At 44.7% G+C, this 12,223-nt stretch overlaps 1 protein-coding gene across 3 annotated transcripts in view; it reads right to left on the bottom strand.

Annotated features, from left to right (window-relative positions):
- Positions 1 to 12,223, bottom strand: part of LOC106611851 (protocadherin gamma-A11) — a 259,444-nt gene that overhangs the window by 178,228 nt on the left and 68,993 nt on the right. The gene's annotated exons all lie outside the window — the stretch shown is intronic.

Below are 12,223 nucleotides of genomic sequence, written 5' to 3'. Positions count from 1 at the left end.
CTGAGGATCCCTTGTGAGGATCTCGGTACCTAATGGCAGTCAGGCTACCTCTGGCGAGCACATGGAGTGCTGTGCGGCCCCCCAAAGAAATGCCACCCCACACCATGACTGATCCACCGCCAAACCGGTCATGCTGGAGGATGATGCAGGCAGCAGAACGTTCTCTACGGCGTCTCCAGACTCTGTCACGTCTGTCACGTGCTCAGTGTGAACCTGCTTTCATCTGCGAAGAGCACAGGGCGCCAGTGGCGAATTTGCCAATCTTGGTGTTCTCTGGCAAATGCCAAACGTCCTGCACGGTGTTGGGCTGTAAGCACAACCCCCACCTGTGGACGTCGGGCCCTCATACCACCCTCATGGAGTCTGTTTCTGACCGTTTTAGCAGACACATGCACATTTGTGGCCTGCTGGAGGTCATTTTGCAGGGCTCTGGCAGTGCTTCTCCTGCTCCTCCTTGCACAAAGGCGGAGGTAGCGGTCCTGCTGCTGGGTTGTTGCCCTCCTACGGCCTCCTCCACGTCTCCTGATGTACTGGCCTGTCTCCTGGTAGCGCCTCCATGCTCTAGACACTACGCTGACAGACACAGCAAACCTTCTTACCACAGCTCGCATTGATGTGCCATCCTGGATGAGCTGCACTACCTCAGCCACTTGTGTGGGTTGTAGACTCCGTCTCATGCTACCACTAGAGTGAAAGCACCGCCAGCATTCAAAAGTGACCAAAACATCAGCCAAGAAGCATAGGAACTGAGAAGTGGTCTGTAGTCCCCACCTGCAGAACCACTCCTTTATTGGGGGTGTCTTGCTAATTGTCTATAATTTCCACCTGTTGTCTATTCCATTTGCACAACAGCATGTGAAATTTATTGTCAATCAGTGTTGCTTCCTAAGTGGACAGTTTGATTTCACAGAAGTGTGATTGACTTGGAGTTACATTGTGTTATTTAAGTGTTCCCTTTATTTTTTTGAGCAGTGTATATATATGTGTGTGCGCATATATATACCAAGCCTATATATATATATATATATATATATAAAACACATCCACCTACACATATACTGTACATTAACACACAGAAACAACACATCCTCCTTATAATTCATCTCATAGCCCTAATAGTACTGTGGAGTTTATTTTACTTGCACACAATATAGCTGGGTCACCCAGTCCTGCCCAAAGTGGTCCACCACCCTGCAACCCCCAACCCAACACACCCCACTCAGCTTTAGGATCTTAGTGAAAAATTCATTATTGGTTTCAGGTGTGTTAGGCCAAGGCCAGAGAGACAACCAACAGGACGGCAGATCCCCAGGGCCAGGACTGAGCAGCCCATCAGCTAGGGATAGCCTAAATAGGTATCTCCCCTGATGTGGGCATGTTTTCAATACAGACTCTTTTTGTCATACAGTATTCCATAGAAGTCATTCAGACCTTATAAAAGTTGCCCAGTATACCCTTAATCTTGTAATAATCAAATCTAATGATACATAATCTGATATTTCTGCGATCTATTGTGACATTGTGGGAGGATAACCAACCTTCCAATTAAGGGCAATGCATTTCTTAGCCTTTATAAATGCTAGGTTATACAGTTTCCATAACAAATGCAAATAGGTCCTCTTTTGTGCTTTACACCTCCAGCACAGGAATGACATTTCTGAGTGCACATTATTCAGTTTCACTCACATATAGTATGTTCTATGGATGGTCTTCTTAGTGACAGGGGGCAGTATTCAGAAATTCAGATGAATAACGTGCCCAAATTAAACTGCCTGCTACTCGGGCCCAGAAGGTAGGATATGCATATTATTAGTAGATTTGGATAGAACACTCTGAAGTTTCTAAAACTGTTCGAATGATGTCTGTGAGTATAACAGAACTCATATGGCAGGCAAAAACCAGAGAAAAAATCCAACCAGGAAGTGGTTTGTAGTTTTTCAACTTATTGCCTTTCCAAACTACAGTGTCTGTGGGGTCATTTGGCACTTCCTAAGGCTTCCACTAGATGTCAACAGTCTTTAGAACCTTGTTTCATGCTTATACTGTTACTGGGCAGAGAATAAGAGCTGTCTCAAGCCTGAGACCAACAAGTTGTTTAATGTGCTGGTACGCAGGCACGCCGTTCCTTCTTTTTCCTCTGTAATGAATACGCTATTGTCCAGTTGGAATATTATCAAAGATTTATGTTAAAAAGACCCTACGGATTGATTGTAAACATCGTTTGACATATTTCTACAAACGGTAATGGAACTATTTGACTTTTCGTCTCGGGTTTTGCGCTCACGCATTATGCCTTTGGATTGGTGATCTGAACGCGCAAACAAAATGGAGGTATTTGGACATAAATATGGAGTTTATCAAACAAAATTAACATTTCTTGTGGAAGTGGGAGGCCTGGGAGTGCATTCCGACGAAGATCAGCAAAGGTAAGTGAAGATTTATAATACTATTTCTGAGTTTATTTGACTCCAGAACTTGGCGGGTAACTGTATAGCTTGCTTTGATGGCTGAGCTCTGTACTCAGAATATTGAACAATGTGCTTTCGCTGTAAAGCTATTTTGAAATCTGACACAGCGGTTGCATTAAGGAGAAGTGTATCTATAATTCTTTCAATAACTGTTGAAAATTTTATCAACATTTATGATGAGTATTTTTGTAAATTGATGTGCTCATTCACCGGAAGTTTTGGAGGCAATACATTTTCTGAACATCATGCGCCAATGTAAAATGGGGTTTATGGATATAAATAATTACTTTATTGAACAAAACATACATGTATTGTGTAACATTGAGTCCTGGGAGTGTCATCTGATGAAGATAATCAAAGGTTACTGATTAATTTTAGCTGTATTTCTGGTTTTTGTGATGCCTCTCTTTGCTTGGAAAATGGCTGTGTGGTTTTTCTTGTTTAGGCGCTGTCCTAACATAATCTAATGTTATGCTTTCGCCGTAAAGCCTTTTTGAAATTGGACAATGTGGTTGGATTAACGAGAAGTGTATCTTTAAAATGGGATATAATAGTTGTATGTTTGAGAAATTTGAATTATGAGATTTTTGTTGTTTTGAATTTGCCGCCCTGCTATTTCACTGGCTGTTGAATAGTGTGTCCCGCAGGTGGGACCCTAGCGTCTCACATACCCCAGAGAGGTAACGTGCAGTCATTTATGTCTGAGATTATATGACTGGGAATTTAAACATAACTATCCATTCATGATCCTCAATAGCTTTTCCCAGGTCTTCCTCACATCTTTCAATCCTTGATACAGCTGAAATCAACTTTAGACGATTGTCAGACTGCCTTAAAATAGTTTAAATCTTTTTGGCTTGTCCAGTGTTTGCTGCACAGAGTGAATAAAGTGTTGTATCTACAAAACTTCACCTCAGCTTCATCACAGACTGGTCTTCCCTGGCTGCCTGACCCTGCTGAGACCCCTGTTACCATCTGATCCTGCTCAGATGAGGCATGACAAAGAATTACCTTGGTGTACATTTATACATTATTTTATACAAGAATATATTTAATGGTTCAATAATTGAAATGACCATTATTCCCAGATCCCAGACTGTAGCTTTAAGCTGCTGTCCTGTAGCTACTGTAGGTCTACCAATCAATTCAAGATGCAACTTTATATAATTCACTGATATTGTTAATATACTGCAAAATTCACCTGACCTCCGTAGACTGGTCTTCCCTCTCTGTCTGACTCTGCTGGGACACCTGTCACCATCTGACCCTCCTAAGACATGATGAGCATAGTGTTGTGTCTTGACTGTGCACCACGACAGTGAAGCCTGTAGAGCTGTTTATTACTGTGTCAGTGTGAAAAGTAGGGAATTAGCTAGGGAAAGTTATAGATCAATATAACGTTACATTGCTATACTGCCTCTAATAAAAAGTCACATTGAGCTGAAAAAACTTCAGAATGTCGATCTACAATCGTTTGCCCGCTGGATTCATTGTTTGATTCAGGTCTAGTGTGATTGTGGCAAAAATAACAGCTAACATTAGTGAGCTAGTTAGCTCGCTAATGTTAGACAACGTTTGGCTAGCTCTCTCCTGCTAACGGTACTTCAACTGGTGAAAGATAGCCAAGTTCATTTACATCTGTTGAAACGGGACAAAACAAAATCTACAAAACATTTCCATACACACAACAGCTGCTAGATATGCAGTGGCATGTATTCATGGATGCCAAGTGAAGACAAAATAAATTGACCAATATTATTACATTTTTTTACATTTAAAATAATGTATCTTTCGTCTCTCTGTGGTTTTGTAATTTTACTTCAATTTGGAAGAGGCTGAACGTATCTCACCGGAGAAAGCATCTGAGTGAGCAAAACAGCGCCCCTCTGTCTTTGTATGTGTAGGCCATCTAACTGATGCTGTCTGGTCATAAATAGTATGACATTGTTGCCGCACGTAGAATTGAATGCAAGGGAAGCCAGCGAGCATTTGGCCTCCCTTGATAAAAAAAGTTTAAAATAATAGCCAATCAGCCTTGAGCTAAACTGAGTGAGCTCAACTGTGAATGGTCCTGGCACATAAGAAAAAAATCCAGTTTGGATTTAGTTTCAATCCTATTACATTCTATCAAGAGAAATATGTAATTGACAGAAACAACTTGAATTGTTGCATCTCATTGTGTTGTCCTCCGTTGGCCAGCTAGCTAGCTAAAATTGGCACTTTCATGAATTAGCAATGGTGGAGACAGGGATTTGAACTTGTGGTTTTACTTAGTTATCGTACTGGCCAATGATTACAACTGCTATTCTGATCTAACCATACATTCATACATTGTGCACCTGGACTGAGAGGATGGAAGTTCAATATGTAATTAGATGTAGAAGGCTAATGTTAACTAGCTAACGTTGCCCATGAATGGAAGTTAGGCTAGCGAGCAAGCGTTTTAGCCAGGTAGCCTAGGACAAAAAAAATAAAAGTGTGTACTGTATGACAGAGTCATAGACCGTTTTATCAATATGAAAGAGATGAGGAGGGCATTGGCTTTTTTCTACTAATAGGGTGAGTCAACATGTTTTTTCAACTTGCACGAAGGCACACACACACACAGAGAAATCAGAACCATGGAAGCCACATCATATTTAGTTTACGTTGATTGGACTAAATAGTTTTTGGTATCTTTTAGTTGTCACTGTATTAGACTAAGTAGAGGTGAGGCTGGAATAGTGGAGGCAGCTCCTGTTTTCTTTGTGACTTGCAGTAATTCTCCATGGTTCTAAATCAATAGTTATTTAGTGGTCTGAAAATGTCGGAAACATTAACTTGATTGACCATGCAGTCGGTCATGTAAGTGTTTATTAGATGCAATTTGCTTTGTGGACGTCAGACAGAGGTTGCTCTCTGGTTTTGTGATAAAACCAAGGTGTGGTTGAATTTACGATGCCACTGTGTCTTCTTATTGTCTCGGCCTGAGGCCTATATATCATTGTCACAAGACATATGAACTAACAGATTATAGAGCAAACAACACAATTATCACAACACAAAGATTGTAATATGGCTTTCCTTCTGGCTTGGCTTCCCCAGTGATTTTACCTACGCACCGCTAGTGGCTTATGAGGTGGCTTTGGTACACTGTACGACTTTTCTGTAATTTCAACAGTAAAACCCTGTAGGATGCACAGTAAAATACCATACATGTGTTTTACAGCATTCGTGGTGTAGATTGAACTGCATGATGGGTAAAATGATGAAAATGAACTGTAATTTGGAAGCCTCATAAAAATTACTCTAACATACTGTATTTCTTTACAGTAATAGCTAATACACTGTAGATTCAAATGATCAGTTTCAGGCGCCAACCTCATCCTGTCGGGAGAGACAGATAAAGCTCAGACGATTTTAGTAAATATCTTCTTGAAGCGCCTGTGAAGTGAAATAATATTTTTAGCAGCTGCTGGGTAGTTAAATTGAGTTGTTTATAAGTATATTTATTGTTAGCCAACATTGTATTACCACATGTTTCCTTAGCTAAACTAGCTGGCTAACGTTTGCTAGCTAGCTAGCTAGCTCAAGTTGACAAAATACATTTTGGTCTGCTCTAAATTGCTCTTAAATAACTAGCTGTGCGACCTGGAAAAACATCACCCAGAGAATAATGATTGTGATTATAGGCGGTGTGCCTGCCCCGGAGTGCCATACAGAATAGACTGAGTGCAGATTCATGACAGATATGTTTCCACTGTTACTACAGAGAAAATGGTTTGTTTCTAGCAGTTCCAGAAATTACCCATATGTTTTCAGATGGACGGGCCACATTATACACATAAAACACGTTGTGCCTACCTACGGTGCAGTGCCACTGGTCAGCTGTAGCCTAACACAGTGTCGGTGGTGGAACCTAGTCACATGGCAAACTCTTTCCCCTCCCAGGATTATATAGCATTTCAAGTAGGATAGCAGCCTACACAAGAAATAACTAATATTGGTAGCCATCTAGATGTCACCGTGGTATATTCTAGTCAATGGGGAGAGCATAAATGTCAAAACCACCGGGACAGCGTCCTCCTTAGATGTTACAACCCTGTGGGATTCGGTTCACATGGCTCTCATCTGTGCAACATAAATCATCATTTTTCATGCCAGGACTGTCTGTATAGCCTCTTCCGCCAACCATTTGCTTAATTAGAAAACATTGTTCCATAATGTTACAGTGTTAGCTAAATCTGTTCACTGTACCAGTAGTATGCAATCATTTGGTTACACAGCTAGAAAGGGACATGTTGTGAGTCTGGTAAAATAACATGTGATATTGCGTAGCCTATAGCAATGTTGTATTAGTTAGCTAGGGTTTGATGTACAGTGGGGAAAAAAGTATTTGATCCCCTGGCGATTTTGTACGTTTGCCCACTGATAAAGAAAGGATCAGTGGATAATTTTAGTGGTAGGTTTATTTGAACAGTGAGAGACAGAATAACAACAAAAATATCCAGAAAAACGCATGTCAAAAATGTTATAAATTGATTTGCATTTTAATGAGGGAAATAAGTATTTGACCCCCTCTCAATCAGAAAGATTTCTGGCTCCCAGGTGTCTTTTATACAGGTAACGAGCTGAGATTAGGAGCACACTCTTAAAGGGAGTGCTCCTAACTGCAGCTTGTTACCTGTAAAAAAGACACCTGTCCACAGAAGCAATCAATCAATCAGATTCCAAACTCTCCACCATGGCCAAGACCAAAGAGCTCTCCAAGGATGGCAGGGACAAGATTGTAGACCTACACAAGGCTGGAATGGGCTACAAGACCATCGCCAAGCAGCTTGGTGAGAAGGTGGCAACATTTGGTGCGATTATTCGCAAATGGAAGAAACACAAAAGAACTGTCAATATCCCTCGGCCTGGGGCTCCATGCAAGATCTCACCTCGTGGGGTTGCAATGATCATGAGAACGGTGAGGAATCAGCCCAGAACTACACGGGAGGATCTTGTCAATGATCTCAAGGCAGCTGGGACCATAGTCACCAAGAAAACAATTGGTAACACACTACGCCGTGAAGGACTGAAATCCTGCAGCGCCCGCAAGGTCCCCTTGCTCAATAATACATATACATGCCCGTCTGAAGTTTGCCAATGAACATCTGAATGATTCAGAGGACAACTGGTGAAAGTGTTGTGGTCAGATGAGACCAAAATGGAGCTCTTTGGCATCAACTCAACTCGCCGTATTTGGAGGAGGAGGAATGCTGCCTATGACCCCAAGAACACCATCTCCACCGTCAAACATGGAGGTGGAAACATTATGCTTTGGGGGTGTTTTTCTGCTAAGGGGACAGGACAACTTCACCGCATCAAAGGGACGATGGACGGGGCCATGTACCGTCAAATCTTGGGTGAGAACCTCCTTCCCTCAGCCAGGGCATTGAAAATGGGTCGTGGATGGGTATTCCAACATGACAATGACCCAAAACACACGGCCAAGGCAACAAAAGAGTGGCTCAAGAAGAAGCACATTAAGGTCCTGGAGTGGCCTAGCCAGTCTCCAGACCTTAATCCCATAGAAAATCTGTGGAGGGAGCTGAAGGTTCGAGTTGCCAAACGTCAGCCTCGAAACCTTAATGACTTGGAGAAGATCTGCAAAGAGGAGTGGGACAAAATCCCTCCTGAGATGTGTGCAAACCTGGTGGCCAACTACAAGAAACGTCTGACCTCTGTGATTGCCAACAAGGGTTTTGCCACCAAGTACTAAGTCATGTTTTGCAGAGGGGTCAAATACTTATTTCCCTCGTTAAAATGCAAATCATTTTATAACATTTTTGAGAAATGTTTTTCTGGATTTTGTTTTTGTTATTCTGTCTCTCACTGTTCAAATAAACCTACCATTAAAATTATAGACTGATCATTTCTTTGTCAGTGGGCAAACGTACTGTCACGCCCTGACCTGAGAGAGCCTTTTTTATGTCTCTATTTAGGTTTGGTCAGGGTGTGATTTGGGTGGGCATTCTATGTCCTTTATTCTATGCTTTGTATTTCTTTGTTTTGGCCTGGTATGGCTCTCAATCAGGGACAGCTGTACATCGTTGTCGCTGATTGGGAGTCATACTTAGGCAGCCTCTTTTCCTTTGGGGTTTGTGGGTAGTTAATTTCTGTTTAGTGTTTTGCACCTGACAGATCTGTTTGGCTGTCGGTTTCTTGTTTTTTTGTTTAAAGTGTTCTATCTTTAATAAATTCATGATGAGCACTAACCACGCTGCGCCTTGGTCTACTCTCTTCAACGACGGCCGTTACAGAACTACACACCTACAACGGCCCAAGCAGCGTGGTAAGGAGGAGCAGAGGGTTCAGGACTCCTGAACTTGGGAAGAAATACTGGACGGAAAGGGACCCTGCAGACAGGCTGGAGAAAACCGCCGCCCGCCGGAGGAGATAGAGGCAGCGAAGGCAGAACGGCGTTTCTGGGATGATCGGCTGGCACGGCAAGAGGAGGAGAGGCAGCCCCAAGATTTTTTTTTGGGGGGGGGGCACACAGGACGGTCGGCGGTGCCGAGGATGGAACCAGAGCCAGTCGGGGTGAAGTTGGAAGTGAGCGAAGGGAGCGAAGCAGAGACAGTGAAGGAGTTGATGGGGTGATTGGAGGAGAGAGATATGAGAGAGCTGCTGTGTTGGTGCATGAGGCACGACATTCGCCCTACGGAGCATGTCCTCAAATTGATGTCACCTGAGTCAGCTCTCCATACTTGTCCTGAGGTGCGTGCTAGCCGTCTGGTGAAGACTGTGCCAGCCCCACGCACCAGGCCTCCTGTGCACCTCCCCAGCCCTGCACGTCTTGTTCCTGCTCGCAGAGCCAGGACTCCTGCATGTCTCCCCAGCCTGGTGAGTCCTGTGCCTGCGCCCAGAGCCAGGCCTCCTGCATGTCTCCCCAGCCTGGTGAGTCCTGTGCCTGCGCCCAGAGCCAGGCCTCCTGCATGTCTCCCCAGCTTGGTGAGTCCAGTGCCTGCGCCCAGAGCCAGGCCTCCTGCATGTCTCCCCAGCCTGGTGGGTCCTGTGCCTGCGCCCAGAGCCAGGCCTCCTGCATGTCTCCCCAGCCTGGTGGGTCCTGTGCCTGCATCCAGAGCCGGGTCTCCTGCAAGTCTCCCCAGCCTGGTGCGTCCTGAGCCAGAGTCGCCCGCCTGTCCTCCGGCGCAGCCAGAGTCGCCCGCCTGTCCTCCGGCACGGCTAGAGTCTCCCGACTGTCCTCCGGCGCGGCCAGAGTCGCCCGCCTGTCCTCCGGCGCGGCAAGAGTCGCCCGCCTGTCCTCTGGCGCAGCCAGAGTCGCCCGCCTGTCCTCCGGCGCAGGCAGAGTCGCCCTCCAGTCAGGGGCCCGCGGCGAGGGACCCCGCTCTAGAGGCTCCACCAAAGTGGGGTGAGCCAGTGGTGGAGCGGTGTCTGCGTCCCGCTCCAGAGCCGCCACCGCAGAGAAATGCCCACCCAGACCCTCCCCTATAGGTTCAGGTTTTGCGGCCGGAGTCCGCACCTTTGGGGGGGGGGGGGGTACTGTCATGCCATGACCTGAGAGAGCCTTTTTTATGTCTCTTTTTAGGTTTGGTCAGGGTGTGATTTGGGTGGGCATTCTATGTCCTTTTTCCTATGCTTTGTATTTCTTTGTTTTGGCCTGATTGAGAGCCATACGCTCTCAATCAGGGACAGCTGTACATCGTTGTCGCTGATTGGGAGACATACTTAGGCAGCCTGTTTTCCTTTGGGGTTTGTGGGTAGTTAATTTCTGTTTAGTGTTTTGCACCTGACAGAACTGTTTGGCTGTCAGTTTCTTGGTTTTTTTGTTTAAAGTGTTCTATCTTTAATAAATTCATGATGAGCACTAACCACGCGGCGCCTTGGTCTACTCTCTTCAACGACGGCCGTTACACGTACAAAATCAGCAGGGGATCAAATACTTTTTTCCCCCACTGTAGGTATATCTATCTTTCTTATTTGTGTTTGTTCAATGCCTCAACTGATTTCCTAAAATATGTTGGAAATATGCTGTAGGTTTGAAAAAACCCAAGATGATGAATCCTGAAGATGGGACAAAGTGCATGACAAGGTGGCCCAGAGGAAGCCCGCTGTTTGTTCTCAACCCCTACCATGCCGCATTCTCCCAAGAGCTCACTGAGTTTGAATGAAGACCTCTAGTGAGGTAAGTACCCATACACAGGACACCAGCTTGATATGTCCCTGTCCCCTGTCTTTTTACCCACAGAGTAACAGCCCTGGTGCTCTCTGTCTCTCATTCTATTCTTTCTTTTTCTATGCTTGTCCTAGGGGTGAGATGAGCTGACAAATCAGAACTGAGGAGGATTGTTACGGAGCCCCATGAGGAACACTGGATGCTGCGCTGACTTCTCTCTCCTGGATGCTCTACTGCCCTAACTGTCCTGTTGTGTCTTTTACCACCTCTGAACCCCCTTACCCCGAACAGAGTTGCCCCTGATCATAGATTGGGATGCATCATAACCTGGTATGGCAACTCTACCACCGCAGACCGAAAGGAGTTTCAGAGGGTGATACGTGCAGCCAAATGCACAATTGGGTGCACACTGCCTGCCCTCCAGGCACCTACAACACCAGGTGTCGCAGGAAGGCCAAGAAGATCATCAGGGACCCCCCACCTGAGCCACGGCCTGTTCAACCCGTTTTCATTACTCAGCGAGGGCAGCACAGGAGCACTAAGGTGAAAACTGGAAGACTGGCAAATAATTTCTAACCCCAGACCATCAAGGCACAGATCTGGGGAAGGGTACCAAAAAAATGTCTGCAGCATTGAAGGTCCCCAAGAATTCTTAAATGGAAGAAGTTTGGAACCACCAAGACTCTTCCTAGAGCTGGCCGCCCGGGCCAAACTGAGCAATTGAGGGAGAAAGGCCTTGGTCAGGGAGGTGACCAAGAACCCAATGGTCACTCTGACAGAGCTTCAGAGTTCCTCTGTTGAGATGGGGGGCAAGGACTGGGAGACTAGTCAGAATCGAGGGAAAGATGAACGGAACAAAGCACAGAGAGATCCTTGATGAAAACCTGCTCCAGAGCGCTCAGGACATCAGACTGGGGCGATGATTCACCTTCCAACAGGACAACGGCACTAAGCACACAGCCAAGACAATGTAGGAATGGCTTTGGGACAAGTCTTCCTTTTCTGTGGAGGTCCTCATGAGAGCCAGTTTCATTTCGTGCTTGATGGTTTTTGTGACTGCACTTGAAGAAACTTTCAAAGTTCTTGAAATGCTCCTCATTAATTGACCTTCATGTCTTAAAGTAATGGTGGACTGTCATTTCTCTTTGCTTATTTGAGCTGTTCTTGCCATAATATGGACTTGGTCTTTTACCAAATAGGGCTATCTTCTGTGTACCACCCCTACCTTGTCACAACACAACTGATTGGCTCAAATGCATTTAAGAAGGAAAGACATTCCACAAATTCCACAGGCACACCTGTTCATTGAAATGCATTCCAGGTGACTACCTCATGAAGCTGGTTGAGAGAATGCCAAGAGAGTGCAAAGCTGTCATCAAGGCAAATGGTGCCTACTTTAAAGAATCTGAAATATATAATATATTTTGATTTGTTTAACACTTTTTTGGTTACTGCATGATTCCATATGTGTTATTTCGTAGTTTTGATGTCTTCACTATTATTCTACAATGTAGAAAATAGAAAAAATAAAGAAAAACCCTGGAATGATGTCACGTCCTGACCAGTGAAGGGGTTATTTGTTATTATAGTTTGG

This window comes from Salmo salar, chromosome ssa09 (assembly GCF_905237065.1).
Source record: "Salmo salar chromosome ssa09, Ssal_v3.1, whole genome shotgun sequence".
Lineage (NCBI taxonomy): Eukaryota > Metazoa > Chordata > Actinopteri > Salmoniformes > Salmonidae > Salmo > Salmo salar.
This window is presented reverse-complemented; position numbering and strand designations above follow the sequence as displayed.